The following is a 20,800-nucleotide window of genomic DNA, read 5'->3' as shown; positions in this document are numbered from 1 at the left end:
GCAGTTTCATCTCTCTGTGGGCAGGTTTGTGACCTTGGCTTTTTCATCCCTCAGAAAGCTGGAAGATTATCTCTTTCTTAAAACCAAACTGCCTATCTTTTACAGACAAAATAAAAACAGCGAAAGAGTTTCCAGTGGTTTTTATTAACGGATGAACAGAGCTGGAAAGGATCTTGGGAGGTCATCTAGTCCAACCCCCTCCCTCAGGCAGGAGGAGACCCTACCACTCCAGACAAATGGCTGCCGGTCTCTCCTTAAAAACCTCCAGAGGGAGGGACGCAAAGATGGATGGAGGGAAAGTAAGTAACTTAGTTGAAGGAAAGAAGGAAAGATGAATGGAAGGAAGGAAGGAAAGAAAGAAGAGAGGGAGGGAGGAAAGGAAGAAAAGAAAAGAAGTAAGTAACCGTTGAAGGAAAGATGATTGGAAGGAAGTTGAAGGAAGGAAGGAAGCAAAGATGGAGAGAGGGAGGAAAGGAAGAAAGAAAAGTAAGTACCATAAGTAACTTACTTAGCTGAAGGAAAAATGGAAGGGAGGGAAGGAAGTTGAAGGAAGGAAGGAAGCAAAGATGGAGGGAGGAAAGGAAGAAAGGAAAGTAAGTAAATAAGTTGGAGGGAGGGAGGGAGGGAGGAAGGAAGGAAGGAAGCAAGAAGGCAGGCAGGCAGGCATAATAATAATAATAAAGTTGGAAGGGACCTTGAAGGTCATCTAGTCCAACCCCCTCCTGAGGCAGAATACCATATCATTCCAAATGGCTGTCCAATCTTTTCTTAAAAACCTCCAGTGGGAGGGAGGGAGGGAGGGAAGGAAGGAAGGCAGGCAGGCAGGCAGGCATAATAATAGAGTTGGAAGGGAGCTTGGAGGTTGTCTAGTCCAACCCCCTCCTCAGGCAGGAGACCCTACCATTCCAGACATATGGCTGCCAGTCTCTTCTTAAAAACCTCCAGTGGGAGGGAGGGAGGGAGGGAGGGAAGGGAAGGGAAGGGAAGGGAAGGGAAGGAAGGAAGGAAGGAAGGAAGGAAGGAAGGCAGGCAGGCAGGCATAATAATAGAGTTGGAAGGGACCTTGGAGGTTTTCTAGTCCAACCTGATGCTCAAACAGGAGACACTACAAATGTCCAATCTCTTCTTAAAAACCTCCAACGATGAAACACCCACAACTTCTGGTGGTAAGCTGTTCCACCGGTTAATTGTCCTCACAATTGTCTTGGTGGCTTTTTTGGCAGACGTTTCATGACCCAACTAGGAGGAGGAGGAGGATTGTGGAGTCCTTGGTGCTCTCTGAGCTTGATTGCTTTCTTGCAGACGTTTCATGACCCAACTAGGTAACATCATCAGTGTTGATGGGAAGGCAGTTTGCTCTGTTTATATATAAATGGCTTTCCCTTTCAGTGTCAGCCATCGGAAGGCGGATATTTATTTATTGATTGATTGATTAATTGATTGATTGATTGGTTCGATTTATATGCCGCCCTTCTCCGGAGACTCAGGGCGGCTTACAATGCGTTAAGCAACAGCCTTCATACTTTTTGTATATACCTGCTTAGTAGGGCTTTCGGCCCCCCAAGCGGTGTTCTTTTTTTAATATAAAGTCAGCTTATTCCAGGGTGGATAAAAATCAATGATTTTTTTTTAAAATCAAAAAAAATCAGATTTTTTTTATTTAAATCGGATTTTTTTGATTTTTATCAAATTTATTTTAATAAAAAACTTTTAGGGTAAAAATCTATCGTCAGATAGTTTTCTATTTAAGATACATAAATCATTTAGTTTATCCAGCATGAAATGGAGCTTAGTTATGTAGCAGGAGGCTGTATATTCTGCAACACTGGGACTATTGGTGAGTCAACGGTGGGTCAAAGGAGGAGCAGAGATGACAGTTGCTCTTTAAAAATTGTGATTTAAATCGAGTTGATTTAAATCAAGCCTTTTTACTAGGGATTTAAATCATGATTTCAATTGTGATTTAAATCAACTCGATTTAAATCAAATCCACCCTGCTTATTGCCCCCACAAACCGGGTCCTCATTTTACCTACCTCGGAAGGATGGAAGGCTGAGTCAACCTTGAGCCTGGTGAGATTCGAACTCGCAGTAATTGCAGGCAGCTGGTGCTACTTAACTGCACTTTAGTCTGCTGTGCCACCAAGGCTCCTTAATAAGATATAACCCAAGTATACATTTCATTTAAGAAAGAAAGTACAATTCTAAAAAGGAAACAGAAAAACCAAAACATCTCTTTGCTAACAATCGCAACAGGATAAACAGAGTTTACACCAAGATTAACATCAGACTATCAAGCAGTAAACAATACCTCAGTCCAGGAACTCCCAACTGAGACAAACAATCGAACAATTAACCACATCCTAATCGAGGAAATTCCAAGAACACTCCCAACAACAAGGACAGAGCAAGCCACTTGTGCATGAAAAGAGAGCAAACCCCACTCCCTTCTAGCACTGAGGATGTTACCTAGCTGGGTCATGAAACGTCTGGAAGAAACCCACCAGGCTCAGAAAGTACCAAGGACCCCACGGTCGTCATCCTCCTCCTCCTCTCTGCAAACCCCACTCCCTTCTGGCACTGATGATGTAAGCTAGCTGGGTCATGAAAAGTCTGCAAAGGAAACAACCAAGCTCAGGCAGCACCCAGGATGCCACAGTCCTCCTCCTCCCGCTCCCTTTCTCCTTCCTCCACTCTGCAAACCTCACTCCCTTCTAACACTGATGATGTAAGCTAGCTGGGTCATGAAACGTCTGCAAAGAAAACAACCCGGCTCACAGAGCACAGGAACCCCACAAACCAGGGTGGATAAAAATCAATGATTTTTTTAAAAAAAAATTAAAAAAATCAGATATTTTTTTTTATTTAAATCGGATTTTTTTAATTTAAATCGGATTTTTTTTTATTTTTATCGAATTTATTTTAATAAAAACCTTTTGGGGTAAAAATCTACCATAAGGTAGTTTTCTATTTAAGATACATAAATAATTTAGTTTCTTCAGCATGAAATGGAGCTTAGTTATGTAGCAGGAGGCTGTATATTCTGCAACACTGGGACTATCGGTGAGTCAACGGTGGGTCAAAGGAGGAGCAGAGATGACAGTTGCTCTTTAAAAATTATGATTTAAATCTAGTTGATTTAAATCAAGCCTTTTTACTAGGGATTTAAATCATGATTTAAATCGTGATTTAAATCAACTCGATTTAAATCAAATCCACCCTGCCACAAACGTATCGACGTTTACCTTCAAGGTCCGTTTAAATCAGGATGCGGTGTCCTGCTTATCCGAAAGCCACAAAACTTGTTGGGACCGACACCTGAATATGCAAATTAATGCCACAATGGTTTGGCTTCTCCCTTCCTGTTTTGAATCCAGCAAGGGAAATCAGGTGAGCTCGGCGGTTTCAAGTGTCAGCTAGGTTTTGATTGATTGTCGGAAAGGAGGGAGCAGCCATTATTAACTGCCTTCCTTGTCCCAGCAGAGGGGGGGGGAAGGTGGGTGTTGTGGGCTGGGGGCTGGCGGCCCCTCCACCAGCCGAATCAGAGGAGGAGTGGGGGAGCGTGGGAGTCAGGGTCCCCATCCAGGCAACCTGAGAGCTCCGAGGGGGAAGAGGGAATGGAGCTGGCAGAGAGAGAGACAGAGAGACAGAGAGAGAGACACAGAGAGAGAGACACAGAGAGAGACAGAGAGAAACAGAGAGAGAGACAGAGAGAGACAGAGAGACAGAGAGAGACAGAGAGAGAGAGAGAGAGAGAGAGAGAGAGAGACAGACAGACAGACAGACAGACAGACAGACAGACAGGCAGGCAGACAGACAGACAGACAGAGGCTTAGCCTGGGCTGTCCATCAGTCCTCAGATGGAGAGTCAACAGCCCCCAGGTCTGGAGGTGGTTGATGAGGAAGAGGAGGAACAGCTGGGTCCAGTGCCTGATAGAGCCTTGGTGACACAGTGGACTAAACTACTGTTAAAGTAGCACTTAGCTGCCAGCTGTCTGCAATTACTGCGAGTTCAAATCTCACCAGGCTCAAGGTTGACTCAGCCTTCCATCCTTCCGAGGTAGGTAAAATGAGGACCCAGATTGTGGGGGGCAATAAGCTGACTTTGTATAAAATAGAACACCGCTTGGGGGGGGCGAAAGCCCTACTAAGCAGGTATATACAAAAGTATGACGGCTATTGCTTAAAAGCATTGTAAGCCGCCCTGAGTCTCCGGAGAAGGGCGGCATATAAATCAAACTAATAAATAGATAGATAGATAGATAGATAGATAGATAGATAGATAGATAGATAGATAGATAGAAGGCAGAGGAGAGGAGAGCAGTGGAAATCTATGGGCCGGTCCTCGGGATGGAAGAGCCATTGCTGCTAGCGAAGCCCGACCCCTAGCTCTGGGGATAAAAGGCAGGAGGCGGAAATGAAATAGATGTGGCAGACAATTATTCATCTCCCCTGCCGGATGGACTTGTTAGCCTGAGAGTGAAACATTTTTAACCGGGGCTGCCGGCAGTCCTAATAAAGGAAACGTTTGAGTTCACACGTCAGAGGGTTTTTCGTGTTTGGGGAGCTGGCTCAGAAGAACGGGGGAAATCGGGGGGTACAATCTGAAACCGGTTTGCAGCCGAGTTTTACATTTCACGAGAACCGGGACTAAATGCAGCCTCGTGGCTTCTCCTGTTCCATATCTTTACAAAAATGTGTATTATTGCAATTATTATTTTTGGGGGGTATTACAATACAGGTAGTCCCCGATTTACAACGGTTCATTTAGCGACCGTCCAAAGTTGCAACGGCACTGAAAAAGCAAGTTAGGACCGTTTTTCACACTTACGGCCGTCGCAACCTCCCCGCGGTACCGAGAATTCAGACTTTTTTGGCAACTGACGCGTATTTATAACGGTTGCAGTGTTCCGATCCCCTTTTGCGACCTCCAGAGAAGCAAAGTCAATGGGGAGAGCAGATTCACTTAACAAATGCGTTACTAACTTAACAACTGCAGTGATTCACTTATAAACGGGTGGCAAGAAAGGCTGTAAAACGGGGTTAAAATTCACTGAAGAAATGTTTCACTTAGCAACAGAAACGTTGAGCTCGATTGCAGTCGTAAGTCGAGGACTACCTGCCTTTGGCTCTGTCAGTCTGATAAAGGACTCCAGCAAATATTGAAAGTTTCTATTCTATTCCATTCTATTTCGGGATCTTAAATTTAGGATCTTCTCCTTCAATAAGTAGCCAGGTTGCCTTAATGCAGAAGTCTTCAAATTTGGCAGCTTTAAGACTTGTGGACTTCAATTCCCAGAATTCTCCAGCACAGCTGGCTGGAGAATTCTGGGAATTGAAGTCCACAAGTCTTAAAGCTGCCAAGCCTTAATGTTTTTTTTATTTTATTTTATTTTTATTTTATTTTATTTTTGGATTTATATACCGCCCTACTCCTGAAGGACTCAGGGCGGTGAACAGCCAAAAAGATAAAACACATAAACTACAACATTTAAAAGACAATATAAAACCAATTAAACAATTTGGCCCAAACCAGGTTAAAACACCCTAATGTTTTAAAAACAAATTTAAAAATGTACAATTAAAAGGGAAAGTTAGGCCAGGCCAGCCTGTTGAAATTTGATCTACGCCAGCAATTCATTTTGCGATCAAAGCGGCAGCGGCAATGAAGAAAGTGACTTATGACCATTTTTTCACACTTACGACCATATTCAAACTCTCGCAACGTCCCCATGGCCACGTCATCAAAATTCAATTGAGTCATATTTATGACGGTTGCAATGTCTCAGTGTCACTTGATCTCCTTTTGGGATCTTCTGACAATGGGAAAGCTGGATTCACTTAACACCTGTGTTAGCAACTTAACAACTCCAGCAATTCGCTTAATAAACGGGTCGTAAAATGGAGCAGAACTCACTTAACAACTGTCTTGCTTAGCAATGGAAATTTTGGCCTCAATTGCGGTCGTAAGTAGAGGACTATCTGGCATTTACCAAATTTACTTCCTATTTTCCAAACCACAAAAGGCGTTGTTCTGCTTAAGTGGATTAATAATATTTACTACTATTATGAGTAATTTCGTAGCTTTGCAACGAAATTTGCAAAGGTCTGCAAATTCGTAGGTTTGCTTCAATTCATATTCTTGTGGCCCGTCATACTGTTACAATGTTTGCTGACCAAAAATTTTTTTAACTGCATTTCCACATAACCACAGATATTTTCACAGAAGCCACCTTGGAAAAAGGCTGTCATAATTAAATATTTAGTATATTGGTCTGCATGTGGAACAGGACACCTCTGTATATGTAGGTGTAGATAATATGTGGATAATATTATATATTTATTATACAAATAATATTATACGTTTATTATATAAATGTATATAATGCACTTGGTTAGGAAGTGTATTTGTGTAGTAGTCAACTTTCTCAGACTTTTAAAGAATTACCGACAAGAACCTCAAACTTTTCAAAGACTTCACGTACGTCGTTTTAGCACAATTTCTCAGATGTACTTAAAATACTGATTTTATTTATTTATTTATTTATTTTTAAATTTGTATACCGCCCTTCTCCCTGAGGACTCAGGGCGGTGAACAGCCAAGTAAAAGCATAAACTACAAACATTAAAATACAATTAAAAGATATATATAAATTTGCCCCATGATTAAAAACAATAACAAACAATTAAAAACATTTTTAAAAGTCTTAGGCCAGCCCGGCTTGCTGGAAAAAGAAGGTTTTAAGGGCATTTTAATGCAATTTCAGAATATCTAGATATGTATGCACACAGAGGTGTCAAAGCATTTCATACTATAAAATCTCACAATACCAGATAAATAAGAGTCAGTTTGACCTAGAGTTTAAGGCACCAGGTTAGAAGTCAGGAGTTATATATAATTCCGCCATAGGAATGGAAGCTGGCTGGGTGACTTTGGACCAATCACCAGGAGATGGTGAGTTCTAGTCCCGCCTTAGGCGTCACAGCTAATTGTGTGACTTTGGGCCAATCACCAGGAGACGGTGAGTTCTAGTCCCGCCTTAGGCATCACAGCTAATTGTGTGATTTTGGGCCAATCACCAGGAGACGGTGAGTTCTAGTCCCGCCTTAGGCGTCACAGCTAATTGTGTGACTTTGGGCCAATCACCAGGAGACGGTGAGTTCTAGTCCCGCCTTAGGCATCACAGCTAATTGTGTGACTTTGGGCCAATCACCAGGAGATGGTGAGTTCTAGTCCCGCCTTAGGCGTCACAGCTAATTGTGTGACTTTGGGCCAATCACCAGGAGACGGTGAGTGCTAGTCCCGCCTTAGGCATCAATGCTAATTGTGTGACTTTGGACCAATCACCAGGAGACGGTGAGTTCTAGTCCCGCCTTAGGCGTCACAGCTAATTGTGTGACTTTGGGCCAATCACCAGGAGATGGTGAGTTCTAGTCCCGCCTTAGGCGTCACAGCTAATTGTGTGACTTTGGGCCAATCACCAGGAGACGGTGAGTTCTAGTCCCGCCTTAGCTATGAAAGACTTTTGGGTGACTTTGGCCAATCACCAGGAGACTGTGAGTTCTAGTCCCGCCTTAGCTATGAAAGACTTTTGGGTGACTTTGGCCAATCCCCAGGAGATGGTGAGTTCTAGTCCCGCCTTAGGCATCAGCTAATTGTGTGACTTTGGGCCAATCACCAGGAGACGGTGAGTTCTAGTCCCACCTTAGGTATGAAAGACTTTTGGGTGACTTTGGCCAATCACCAGGAGACGGTGAGTTCTAGTCCCGCCTTAGGCATCACAGCTAATTGTGTGACTTTGGGCCAATCACCAGGAGACGGTGAGTTCTAGTCCCGCCTTAGGCATGACACCTGGGCAGGTACCGTAACTTTGGACTAATCACCTTCTCTCAGGCCAGCCCACCTCACAGGGTTGTTGTGGTGAGGAGAATAAAAGGAAGAATATTACATATGTTTTCCCCTTGAGTTGTTTATTGAAATAATAAAGACAGGATTAAAAAAAAAACCTCAAATAAGCCCAATAACATTGCAGGTTATCATCGTCACCATTTTGCAGACTTCAAGGCTGAGGCCAGTTAATTTTAATCTTTCTAAGGGTACATTTACAATTTTGTTTTCTACCAATTTTCCAAGCAACGCATGGCCTCCCCGTCAATTACAGCTAGTCCCTGACTTACGACCACAACGGAGGCCAAACACTCTGTTGCTAAGTGAGACATTTATTAAGTGAGTTTTGCCCCATTCTTCGACCTTCCTTGCCACAGTTGTAAAGTGAATCACTGCAGTTCTTAAGTTAATAATACAGTTGTTAAGTGAATCTGGCTTCTCCGTTGACTTTTGCTTGTCAGAAGGTCGCAAAAGGGGATCACGTGACTCCGGGACACTCCAAACGTCATAAATACGAGTCAGTTGCCAAGTGTCCAGGTTTTGATCACGTGACTATGGGGATGCTGCAACCGTTGTGTGAAAGATGGTCCCTAAGTCACTTTTTTCAGTGCCATTGTAACTTCGAACAGTCACTAAATGAGCTGTTGTAAGTCGAGGACTACCTGTGGCTTCCGGCGTCCCGATATAGCCAGCTGGTGCCATCGCTGGTTAATTGGGGGCAAGTCATTGGCCCCCACGGAGAGGGCTCGCAACTTGGGCGTCCTCCTGGACGCATGGCTGTCTTTAGAAGAGCATATGACAGCCGTGGCCAGGGGGGATTTTTATCAGGTTCGCCTGATTCGCCAGTTGCGTCACTTTCTAGATCGGGACTCCTTACGCACAGTCACTCAAGCACTTGTCACCTCCCGCCTGGACTACTGCAATGCTCTCTACATGGAGCTCCCGTTGGGGTACACCCGGAGGCTCCAGTTAGTCCAGAATATGGCCGCGCGGGGGATTATGGGAGCGACGGGGTGCTCCCATGTGACACCTCTCCTGCGCGAGCTGCACTGGCTTCCGGTGCGCTTCCGGGTGCACTTCAAGGTGTCGGTGACTACCTTTAAAGCGCTCCATGGCTTAGGGCCTGAGTATCTACGAGACCGCCTTCTGCCGCCAATAGCCTCCCACCGGCCAGTACGCTCCCACAGAGAGGGACTCCTCAGGGTGCCGTCGGCCAGACAATGCCGGCTGACGACCCCCAGGAGGAGAGCCTTCTCTATGGCGGCACCCGCCCTGTGGAACGACCTACCCATAGAGATACGCACGATCCTGGATCTCCGGACTTTTCGTCAGGTCCTTAAAACTCACTTATTTCATCTAGCCGGACTGGCTTGATCCCATCTTTCGGTTTTAATTCGTAATCGATTTTATTGGGGTGTTTTTAAATTGTGGGCCGAAACTATGTAATATCTTTTTAAATTGTTTTAAATTTTGTAGGCTATGTTTTTACCTTGGCTGTTCACCGCCCTGAGTCCTGCTGGAGAAGGGCGGTATAAAAATCAAATCAAATAAATAAATAAATAAATAAATTGCAGGTAGGATCCTGCAATTGTGCAGCATTGGACTTGGGACTTCCAAACACCTAGTTCAAAATTAAATCCCCTTCTCACCATCCAATTCAAACATCCTAACGGTGACACAAAGATCAAAGTCAAAGCATCCTGTTATTAAGACCAGCTGCCTGCAATTACTGCAGGTTCGAATCTCGCCAGGCTCAAGGTCGACTCAGCCTTCCATCCTTTCTAAGGTAGGTTAAATGAGGACCCAGTTTGTGGGGGCAATAAACTGACTTTGTATAAATATACAAAAGGATGAAGGTTACTGCTTAACGCATTGTAAGCCGACCTGAGTCTCCGGAGAAGGGCGGCATATAAATCAAATTAAAAAAAAAAAAAGTCTCTGAAAAAAAAAAAGTTTCTCTGAATTTTAAGAGGAAATAACAGGAGATAATAATAGATACTGAGCAAACCAAAAAAAATTACCTTTTTTTTTTTTGCTAGATTAAAAAAAAGATGGGGCAGGCAGACAATAATTTTCATCAAACTTCAATATTTATCAAAAGCTGCAACTGGGGAGGGAAGGGCTTACTTATAATTTCTTCTTTCTCTTTAATTCCTGCCACTTTAACTGTTTTTATCTTTTATATTCAGAACTGAATATAAAAGATAAAAACAGTTAAAGTGGCAGGAATTAAAGAGAAAGAAGAAAAAGGCGGCTTGCATTGGAAGCAGGGTGGATTTGATTTAAATTGAGTTGATTTAAATCACAATTTAAATCATGATTTAAATCACTAGTAAAAAGGCTTGATTTCAATCAACTCGATTTAAATCATAATTTTCAAAGAGCAACTGTCATCTCTGCTCCTCCTTTGACCCACCGTTGACTCACCGATAGTCCCAGTGTTGCAGAATATACAGCCTCCTGCTACGTAACTAAGCTCCGTTTCATGCTGAATAAACTAAATTATTTATGTATCTTAAGTAGAAAACTATCTTCCGATAGATTTTTACCCCAAAAGTTTTTTATTAAAATAAATTCGATAAAAATAAAAAAAAATCCGATTTAAATCAAAAAAATCCAATTTAAATCAAAAAAATCCAATTTAAATTTTAAAAAATCTGATTTTTTTGATTTTTTTTTAAAAAAATCATTGATTTTTATCCACCCTGATTGGAAGCCGCCTTTTTAGAGAGCCGTTGAGGCCACTGGAGGTTTATCTGTGTCCTCAGAGAAAGCTGAGTGGTGCAAATGGTTCCTGTGGTCTGCAATTTTTTCCTCTGGAAATCCATTCCTACTCCCACCCCATTCCAAGGGGGCTCATCCCAAATTGGATAGCTAAAAAGTCTGTAGAGATTCTCAGTCATCCATGGTTGTCCCAAAGGTGCTTTTTTCAGGAGGCCACTGGACTTTCTGGTTTTTCTCTGAAGACGTTTCCCTTCTCATCCAAGAAGCTTCTTCAGCTCTGACCGGATGGTGGGGAAGGATTTATGCTCCTTGCAGACAGCTGGTCATTGGCATCTTTTTAGAGGGCCGTTGAGGCCACTTGGAGGTTTGTCTGTGTCCTCAGGGAAAGCTGGGTTAGTTTAGCTTAGTTTATTTTGATTTGTATACCGCCCTACTCCCGAAGGACTCAGGGCGGTGAACAGCCACAAGATAAAAACACATAAATACAAAATTTAAAAAACAGAATATGAGTGATGCAAATGGTTCCTGTAATCTGCATTTTTTTCCCTCTGGAAATCCATTCCTACTCCCACACCATTCCACCATTCCAGCTATCCAATTCATCCCAAATTGGATAGCTAAAAGTCTGTAGAATGCTGTGGGAGAAGGAACGGATTTCCAGAGGGAAAAAATTGCAGATTACAGGAACCATCTGCACCACTCAGGTGACCCTGAGGACACAGACAAACCTCCGAGTGGCCTCAACGACCCTCTAAAAGGATGCAAATGACCAGCTTTGTCTACAAGGAACAGGGTGGATAAAAATCAATGATTTTTTTAAAAAAATCAAAAAAAAACAACAGATTTTTTTGATTTAAATCGAATTTTTTTTTATTTTTATCGAATTTATTTTAATAAAAAACTTTTGGGGTAAAATTTTTTCGTAAGATAGTTTTCTATTTAAGATACATGAATAATTTAGTTTCTTCAGCATGAAATGGAGCTTAGTTCTGTAGCAGGAGGCTGTATATTCTGCAACACTGGGACTATCGGTGAGTCAACGGTGGGTCAAAGGAGGAGCAGAGATGACAGTTGCTCTTTAAAAATTATGATTTAAATCGAGTTGGTTTAAATCAAGCCTTTTTACTAGTGATTTAAATTGTGATTTAAATCAACTCGATTTAAATCAAATCCACCCTGCTTCCCCACCATCCGCTCAGAGCTGAGGAAGCTTCTTGGATGAGAAGCGAAACGTCTTCAAAAGAAAAGAAAAAAAAATGAGAAAGTCCAGTTGCCTCTTGAAGAAAGCACCTTTGGGACAACCATGGATGACGGAGGATCTCTACAGACTTTTAGCGATGCAATTTGGGATCAACCCCCTTTGAACGGTGTGGGAGTAGGAATGGATTTCCAGAGGCAAAAATTGCAGACTACAGGAATACATTGACACCACTCAGGTGACCCTGAGGAAACAGATAAACCTCCAAGCGGCCTCAACGGCTCTCTAAAAAGGATGCAAATGACCAGCTGTCTGCAAGGAGTAGAAATCCTTCCCTTCCCCACCATCCAGTCAGAGCCGAACAAGCTTCTTGGATGAGAAGGGAAATGTCTTCAAAAGAAAAAACAAGAAAATCCAGTTGCCTCCGGAAAAATCATCTTTGGGACAAATGTGACCTGGATACGGAGAATTTCAACAGGCTCACAGGGAAAGAAGTGCCTTGGTAATACAGTGGTCTAAGGCACCCTGTTATTAAGCTGGTTATTAAGACCAGCTGCCTGCAATTACTGCAGGTTCGAATCTCGCCAGGCTCAAGGTTGACTCAGCCTTCCATCCTTTCTAAGGTAGGTGAAATGAGGACCCAGTTTGTGGGGGCAATAAGCTGACTTTGTATAAATATGCAAAAGTATGAAGGCTATTGCTTAACGCATTGAAAGCCGCCCTGAGTCTCCAGAGAAGGGTGGCATATAAATCAATTTAAAAAAAAAAAAAAAAGAAGTGCATTTACTAAGCAGCCAATCGAGGTTTCATTTTTAGGGCGTAAGACGGGAGAACTTGCAAGGTTTAAAAGAAACGAGCTGGCCTCTAAATAAATCAGGAAGTAAGGCCATCAGGGTGAGGAAGATGGGTGACGGGGACTTCCCCTTGCCAGAATCCGCTCATCTAACAAGCATCGTAACTGGCTCTGATTCTTAGCCGTAGTCCTTGACTTACAACTGACCCTCAAATTTTTGTTGCTAAGCGAGACAGCGGTTAAGTGAGTTTTGCTCCATTTTACCACCTGTCTTAATAATAATAATAATAATTTTATTTATATAGTGCCCATTCTCCCGAAGGACTCAGGGCGGTGTACAGCCAGAATTAAAATACAAATATACAAATATACAATATCCTAGTCTTGACCCCGTTGTTAAGCGAATCACTGCGGTTGTTAAGTTAGTTGTACGGTTGGGAAGCGATTCTGGCGTCCCCGTGGACTTCCCTCGTCAGAAGGCCGCAAAAGAGGATCATGTGACCCCGGGACTCTGCAACCGTCATAAATATGAGTCAGTTTCCACATATTAAAATTTTGATCACGTGACCACGGGGATGCTTGAAACGGTCGTAAGTGTGAAAAACTGTCACTTTTTTTTCAGGGCTGTTGTAACTTCGAACGGTCACTAAATCAATTGTTGCAAGTCGATGACTACACGTATTTTACATACGGTGTTTTGTACATCATCTCTTTTGCGTAACCATGCCAAGTGTTTAAGACAGTTTCCTCCCACTCCACCACCGAGGGCCTTCCATATGCACTGGATTACAAGGCCCATGACCCTGAGCTGCACCCTGCCTAGGATTGAATTGTATCCCCAGCCTTAATCCCGCCGGGAGGCTGTCGCACTCGGAAGGCTAACGTTATACGTGGGCGTGTAAGATTTCTCGGTCAGTCCAGCGTAGGATTTTATCTTGCATCAGTTCAAGGCTTCCAATTAAAATATATTCAGTTTTGGTCGCCACGATGTAAAAAAGATGCTGAGACTCTATAAAAAGTTGCAGAGAAGAGCAACAAAGATGATTAGGGGAATGGAGGCTAAAACATATGAAGAACAGTTGCATTATGTCTAGTTTAATGAAAAGAAGGACTAGGGGAGACATGATAGCAGTCTTTCAATATCTCAGGGGCTGCCCCAAAGAAGAGGGAGTCAAGCTATTCTCCAAAGCACGTGAGGGCAGGACAAGAAGCAATGGATGGAAACTAATCAAGGAGAGAAGCAACGTAGAACTAAGGAGAAATTTCCTGACAGTTAGAACAATTAATCAGTGGAACAACTTGCCTCCAGAAGTTGTGAATGCTCCAAGACTAGGAGTTTTTAAGAAGAGATTAGATATCCATTTGTCTGAAATGGTATATAGGGTTTCCTACCTAAGCAGGGGATTGGACTAGAAGACCTCCAAGGACCCTTCCAACTCTGTTATTCAAACAAACAAACAAAAAGAGTATAAATATATAATATAAACTCTGCCCTCCCTGCAACCTTTATTCATTCTTTCATTTATTTTGTTGTGACCCAGGCCCAAGTAAGTAGTAGGAAAATCAGTCCGTGAAACAACCAACAAACTTTATTCGAACAGCTGAGAATGACTTCATTCCCAGCGTCGTTCACTTAAATTAAAGCAAGTTCCTCCCAACACAAATTCCTCAGTCCTATCGCAAACCTTGGTCCAGTTAGGCAAACTGCCAAAGGCCTTTCTTGGCAAACGTTCAGAAGTCACAGATACAAAAAAAAAAATACAAGACGTAGATGAAGAAGGCGACGAAGCTACCAACGTTGTTTTCCGGCAAAGCCCAAACGCCGTTGCTGGCCTGTTTTAAGCCTTATGGGAGGGGCCAATCATCTCTTGGCCTTACTCCTGAGTCGTCCTCTCTGCTTTAGCTGCTCCTGCCTTCTGGCAGCTCTTCTCATACGTGCGCTAGGAACAGGCTCCTCCTGTTCCTCTGTCTCTCTGCTGTCAGCCTCCGGAGGCTCCAAAGTCTGCACATCAGTCCCCGATGGCCCTAGCCCCATCTCTGCCTCCGACGCAGAGCCCTCATCCGGGCCTTCCCCAGCCTCCGGGACCGGCCCATGTTCTTCCTCAGCCTCATCGCTGTCCGACTCCGCTGCCAGCTCCGCAGGCTGCTGGCGGACAACAACATATTTATTGAATTTATATGCTGTCCTTATCCCTGATAAGGCGATCCTGGACTACAGTGAGTCCTCAGCTTACAACAATTCACCTCGTGACCATTTGAAGTTACAACGGCACTGAAAAAAGTGACTTTATGACCCTTGCAATGGCCACCTGATTTACATTCAGGGGTTTGACAACTGAGTCACAGTTATGACGGCTGCAGTACCCCAAAGATGCCTGTGGATCCTCTTTTGTGGCTCTCCCGACAAGCAAAGTCGAGGGGGGAAGCCCGATTCATTTAACAACCGTGTTACTATTTTAACCGCCACAGGGATTGGCTTAACCAATGTGGCAAGGAAAGTCGTGAAACGGGGCAAAAGAACGTATTTCAACAAATTTTCTCACTTTGCAACAGAGATTGTGGGCTCCGTTGTGGTCGTAAATTGAGGATTACCTCTACTTGTAAAGAAGTAAATCGGAAAATAATTCAAGCTTACGACCACAATGGAGGCCAACATTTCTGACACTAAGCAAGGGAGTTGTTAAGTGAGCTTTGCCCCATTTTACGACCTTTCTGGCTACAGTCGTTAAGTCTGTAACTGGAGTTGTTAGGTTAGGAAAAGGGTTGTTAAGTGAATCTGGCTCCCCCCATGGACTTTTGCTTGTCAGGAGGTCGCAAAAGGAGATCAGGTGATCCTGGGACACGGCGAACATCTTCAATACAAGCTACTTGTCCAGTGTCCCAATTTTGATCAGGTGAACACAACGGTTTCAAGTGCAAAAAACAGTCCTGTGTCACTTTTTCAGTCCCGTCGTAACTGCAAGCGGTCCCTAAACGAATGGTTGTTAAGTCAAGGACTAACTCTTACTAAAAATGTCATCTCGGTCAAACTGGCGCTGAGCTCCTAGGATGGAAAGACGACCACCAATAGCATTTCTTTTCAGTAAGAATTCAGAAATGGGCCAACCCAATTTTTCCTCCTAGATCAGTGTTTCTCAACCTTGGAAGCTTGAAGATGGGTGGACTTCAACTCCCAGAATCCCCCAGCCAGCGTTGCTGGCTGGGGGATTCTGGGAGTTGAAGTCCACCCATCTTCAAGCTTCCAAGGTTGAGAAACACTGTTCTAGATATTTTGCCGAGCTTCCAGCCTGGGATCACTCAGCAAACAAAGATTTTGAGGCTCCCTTGTGGTCATAAATTGAGAACTACCAGTAAGTTACACAACCTCTAGCAAAGCTACTCACTCCTGACCTTCCAATCTCTCCTTCATTCACGCCCTCGGTCAGCCATTCCCAACCTGTTTTCACCATCAATTCTGTCCCTTCTCCAGCATTTTCCTGACCGGTCCAGCTCCACGTCCCTAATTCTTGTAAGTTGCACAGACATAGAATGGGACACGGGAGGGAAGGCACACTGCTTTGGGTATGTGTAGTTTAACGAAAAGAAGGACCAGGGGTGACATGATAACAGTGTTTCAATATTTGAGGGGCTGCCACGAAGAAGAGGGGGGGTCAAATTATTCTCCAAAGCACCAGAAGGCAGGAGAAGAAGCAACGGATGGAAACTCATCAAGGAGAGAAGCAAGCTGGAACTAAGGAGAAACTTCCTAACAGTGAGGACAATGAACCAGTGGAACTACTTGCCACCAGAAATCGTGGGCGCTCCATCACTGGAGGTTTTTAAGAAGAGACTGGACAGGCACTTGTCTGACATGGGATAGGGCGGTGATGGCTAAGCTTTTTGGCGTTGTGTGCCAAAAGCCAGAGCCTTGGTAGTACAGTGGTCTAAAGCACCCTGTTATTAAGACCAGCTGCCTGCAATTACTGCAGGTTCGAATCTCGCCAGGCTCAAGGTTGACTCAGCCTTCCATCCTTTCTAAGGTGGGTAAAATGAGGACCCGGTTTCTGGGGGCAATAAGCTGACTTTGTATAAATATACAAAAGGATGAAGGCTATTGCTTAACGCATTGTAAGCCGCCCTGAGTCTCCGGAGAAGGGTGGCATATAAATCAAATTAAAAAAAAAAAAAAAGCGAGCGCACCTGCGCACGCCTGCACCCATAATGCAATGCGCATGCAACATCCAACCCACTCCGCATGCCCCACCTCCCATGCAAGACCCCCCCCCCCGTGCATTTTTGGCTTCCAGGTTGGAGCAGGCGGCTTTCCAGGCCCAGAACAGGATGTGTGGTGGCATCCTGGACCAACCTGGAAGCCAAAATGGGGCACAGGAGCACTGCGCGAGGCCCCAAAATGCAATGCGAGCGCCCCGCCACGCACGTGCCACAGGTTCATCACCATCACGGGTATAGGGTCTTCTGCCTGAGCAGGAGGTTGGACTAGATGACCTTCAAGGTCCCTCCCAACTCTACTATTCTGCTTTAAGCCTCTTTGGAAAGGACAGGAAAAAAAAAGAAATATAAAAAACCAATACAGGTAGTCCTTGGCTTACAATCGTTCGTTTAGTGATATTTCAAATTTACAACGGCACGGAAAACTGACTCAGGACCGTTTTTCACACTTTATGCGGCAATATATCCACTTAGGGACTGTGGCAGCATTCCCATGGCCATGGGATCCACATTCAGGGGCTTGGCAACTGGTTCATATTTATGACGGTTGCAGCGTCCCAGGGTCACGTTTTGCGGCCTTCTGACAAGCAAAGTCAAGGGGGGAAAGGCAGACTCACTTAACGACAGTGTTACTGACTTAACAACTGCAGTGATTCCTTGAACAACTCTGGCTAGCCCAGTGTTTCTCAACCTTGGAAGCTTGAAGATGGGTGGACTTCCACTCCCAGAATCCCCCAGCCAGCGCTGCTGGCTGGGGGATTCTGGGAGTTGAAGTCCACCCATCTTCAAGCTTCCAAGGTTGAGAAACACTGGGCTAGACCGATCGTAAAATGGAGCAAAACTCACTTAACAAGTGTCTTGCTTAACAGCAAAAGTTTTAGGCTCAATGCTGGCCGTAAGTCGAGGATGACTTGTAAAAAGCACCTTAAAAAACCCCTCAAAACCATTGCAAAATTTCTCTTTTCGTTCCCCCTTTTCCAGTTAGATTTAAAGGCAATCCTCGAGTTACAATCATTCATTTAGCAATAGTTTTAAGTTACAATACGGGCCTGGTGGCTCAGCAGACTGATAGCATTGTGATTAACACCAGCTGTCTGCAATTACTGTAAGTTCGAATCTCTCCAAGGCTCAAGGTTGACTCAGCTTTCCATCCTTTCTAAGGTAGGTGAAATGAGGACCCAGTTTGTGGGGGCAATAAGCTGACTTTGTATAAATATACAAAAGTATGACGGCTATTGCTTAACACATTGTAAGCCACCCTGAGTCTCCAGAGAAGGGCGGCATATAAATCAAATTAATAATAATAATAATAATAATAATACTGGGGGGAAATGACTTACAATCATCACACCAGCACCAGGATAACAGCATCAACATTTGGACACATGACAATTAAGTGTATATTTACAACTGTTGCAGCCTCTCTGAGTCACATGATCATTATTTGCGAGGCATAGTAACTCTTGGGCTGAGAGGGAGGGGCTGGCCCAATCAATGTGTGCCAGGGAGCACTGAGGCCTAAAGTTTGGCCTAGTAGTGGCTAGAAGGCAGGAGACGGGGAGATCTAGTTGTGCCTTAGAAGGAAAGCCAGCTGGGTGACTTTGGGCCAATCACCGGGAGATTGGGAGTTCTAGTCCTGCCTTAGGCATGAAAGCCAATTAGGTAACTTTGGGCCAATCACCAGGTGAAAGTGAGTTCTAGTCCTGCCTTAGGCATGAAAGCCAATTAGGGGACTTTGGGTCAATCACTGGGAGACTGGGAGTTCTAGTCCTGCCTTAGGCATGAAAGCCAATTAGGTAACTTTGGCTCAATCACCAGGTGAAAGTGAGTTCTAGTCCTGCCCTAGGCATGAAAGCCAGCTGGGTGACTCTGGGCCAATCACTGGGAGACTGGGAGTTCTAGTCCTGCTTTAGGCATGAAAGCCAGCTGGGTGAACTTGGACTAGTTCCTTTTGCTCAACCCAATCCACCTCACAGGGTTGTTGTTGTTGTTATGGAGAAAATAGTAGGAGGAAGGTGTGTTGGATATCTCCTCTGAGTTATTTGTAGAAATAATAAAGGCGGGATACAAATAAATAAATAAATAAAGGTGGATAGAGCCAAACCTCCCTGCGCCTACACCAGCCACTTATTCTCTCTTCTAGCAATCAAAACACTTGTCAGCTCCATAAAGACTCTAATATCCATCATTCCCAGCGACACAGCCTGCGTGCAGGCAAGGTGAGGCTTTCCATTACAACCACAACAAGAAATGAAACGCCAAGAGCAAATTCTGGGGTTCCAATCTGACACCACAAGCAAGGGAATGCGGGCTGGCCGGGGATGATGGGAGCTACCACCGATTAAAACATTCAGGGCAGGGGACGATGGGCATTTGAGGCAGAGTGGCGTCCTATTCCATGGAGGAGCACCCAAGGCTGGAAAAGGGCAGCGGCAGGGATAATGGGAACTATCTCGAAGCTCATGAAGCGGGGGAAAAAAATAGGGATAGGGGTTGGGGATTATGGGATATGGCACCCAGATGAATATGGACCACCCAGAGCCAGGATAGGAATTGCAAGTGAAGCAGCAAAAATATGGGGCAGAGTCGGGGGGGCGTGTGAGGTTGGGGAAGATGGGCTCCCATCCTCCCCAACCTTTACATCTACGGAGATTCTGGGGGAGCGTGAGGTTGGGGACGATGGGATCCCATCCTCCCCAACCTTTACATCTACAGAGATTCTGGGGGAGCCTGAGGTTGGGGACGATGGGCCCCCATCCTCCCCAACCTTTAGATCTACGGAGATTCTAGGGGAGCGTGAAGTTGGGGACCATGGGCTCCCATCTTCCCCAACCTTTACATCTACAGAGATTCTGGGGGAGCGTAAGGTTGGGGACGATAGGCCCCCATCCTCCCCAACCTTTACATCTACAGAGATTCTGGGGGAGCGTGAAGTTGGGGACCATGGGCTCCCATCTTCCCCAACCTTTACATCTACAGAGATTCTGGGGGAGCGTAAGGTTGGGGACGATGGGCTCCCATCCTCCCCAACCTCTAGAGATTCTGGAAGTGGGTGAGGTTGGGGACGATGGGATCCCATCCTCCCCAACCTTCACACCTACGGAGATCCTGGGGGAGCCTGAGGCTGGGGACGATGGGAATTGTCATCCCAGGAACAAAACACACAAGGCCGGGGAAAGGAATAAAACAAGGAATATATATATATATAGACAGGGCTGCCGTCTGGGTGTCGAATGGATATAAGATATGGAGAAAGGGGGGGGAGGGGAGGGCTACTAATACAAGGGGGGGGGCTGCTGCTGTGGACGATGGGAGGTGTAGTCCCGGCGCACGTGCCCAGGACCAGGCCTGGCGGGGAGCGATGGGAGGTGTAGTCCGGCGGCGCCTCAGCATGCCTCGAGCGCAGGGGGTCCGTTTGCTTCCCCTTCGGCCTCCCTTCCCCCACCTCACCTCCTCGACCTGTCAAGATTGCCGCCCACCCCCCCCAGCCGGCCTCGCCCCCCCGCCTCTTCCGCCCCCCCTTTTCCTCTCCCCCCCCTCCCGGGAGGCCGAAAGTGCCCCGCCCGTGAAGGAACCGCGCCGGGCCCGGCTTGGCCTCACCTCATCCTGCAATTCCTCGTCGGCGTCGGTGGCAGCGAAACCTCCTCCTCCTCCTCAGCCGCCGCCGCCATCTTGGCTCCCCCCCCCACACACACACCCGAGGCTCCGCCCCCTTTCTCCCCTCGCCCTCGCGACGCGGGTCCTGGCAGCACCGCCGACGCCCTTTCGCCGATTTCTTTAAAAAAAAAAAAAAACTCACCGCGGGCAGCGCTCTAAATTCTCCCGTCAGGCTCATCCGGATGACTCTCGCTCTCGGTTAACTCTTCGAATTCCATAGGAAGCGCGGGGACCGATTCGACCGTAGGAAAATTCACTACACCCCTTCCAGGACCGTGCGGCACCAATTAAGGGAACTCTACGGCGGGGACGCTTCTGTGGGAAAGGGGGGG

General features: G+C 45.3%; 1 protein-coding gene across 6 annotated transcripts in view; it reads right to left on the bottom strand.

Annotated features, from left to right (window-relative positions):
• The window catches only part of NCOR1 (nuclear receptor corepressor 1), a 181,303-nt gene extending 160,512 nt beyond the window's left edge, over window positions 1-20,791 (bottom strand). For 4 of the 6 annotated variants that reach the window (XM_087890258.1, XM_087890280.1, XM_087890262.1 and 1 more), the window contains exon 1: window positions 20,412-20,547. The gene's annotated coding sequence lies outside the window, so the exon portion shown is untranslated. Of the gene's footprint in view, window positions 1-20,411; window positions 20,548-20,610 lie in introns of those variants that run through there. The other 2 variants (XM_087890260.1, XM_087890272.1) reach the window with 1 other exon arrangement.
• Between the last annotated feature and the right edge of the window lie 9 nt (window positions 20,792-20,800).

Source organism: Pantherophis guttatus, chromosome 1 (assembly GCF_059756535.1).
Source record: "Pantherophis guttatus breed Tessera chromosome 1, ASM5975653v1, whole genome shotgun sequence".
Lineage (NCBI taxonomy): Eukaryota > Metazoa > Chordata > Lepidosauria > Squamata > Colubridae > Pantherophis > Pantherophis guttatus.
The sequence above is the reverse complement of the archived record's forward strand: the minus strand, read 5'-3'. Positions and strand labels throughout refer to the sequence as shown.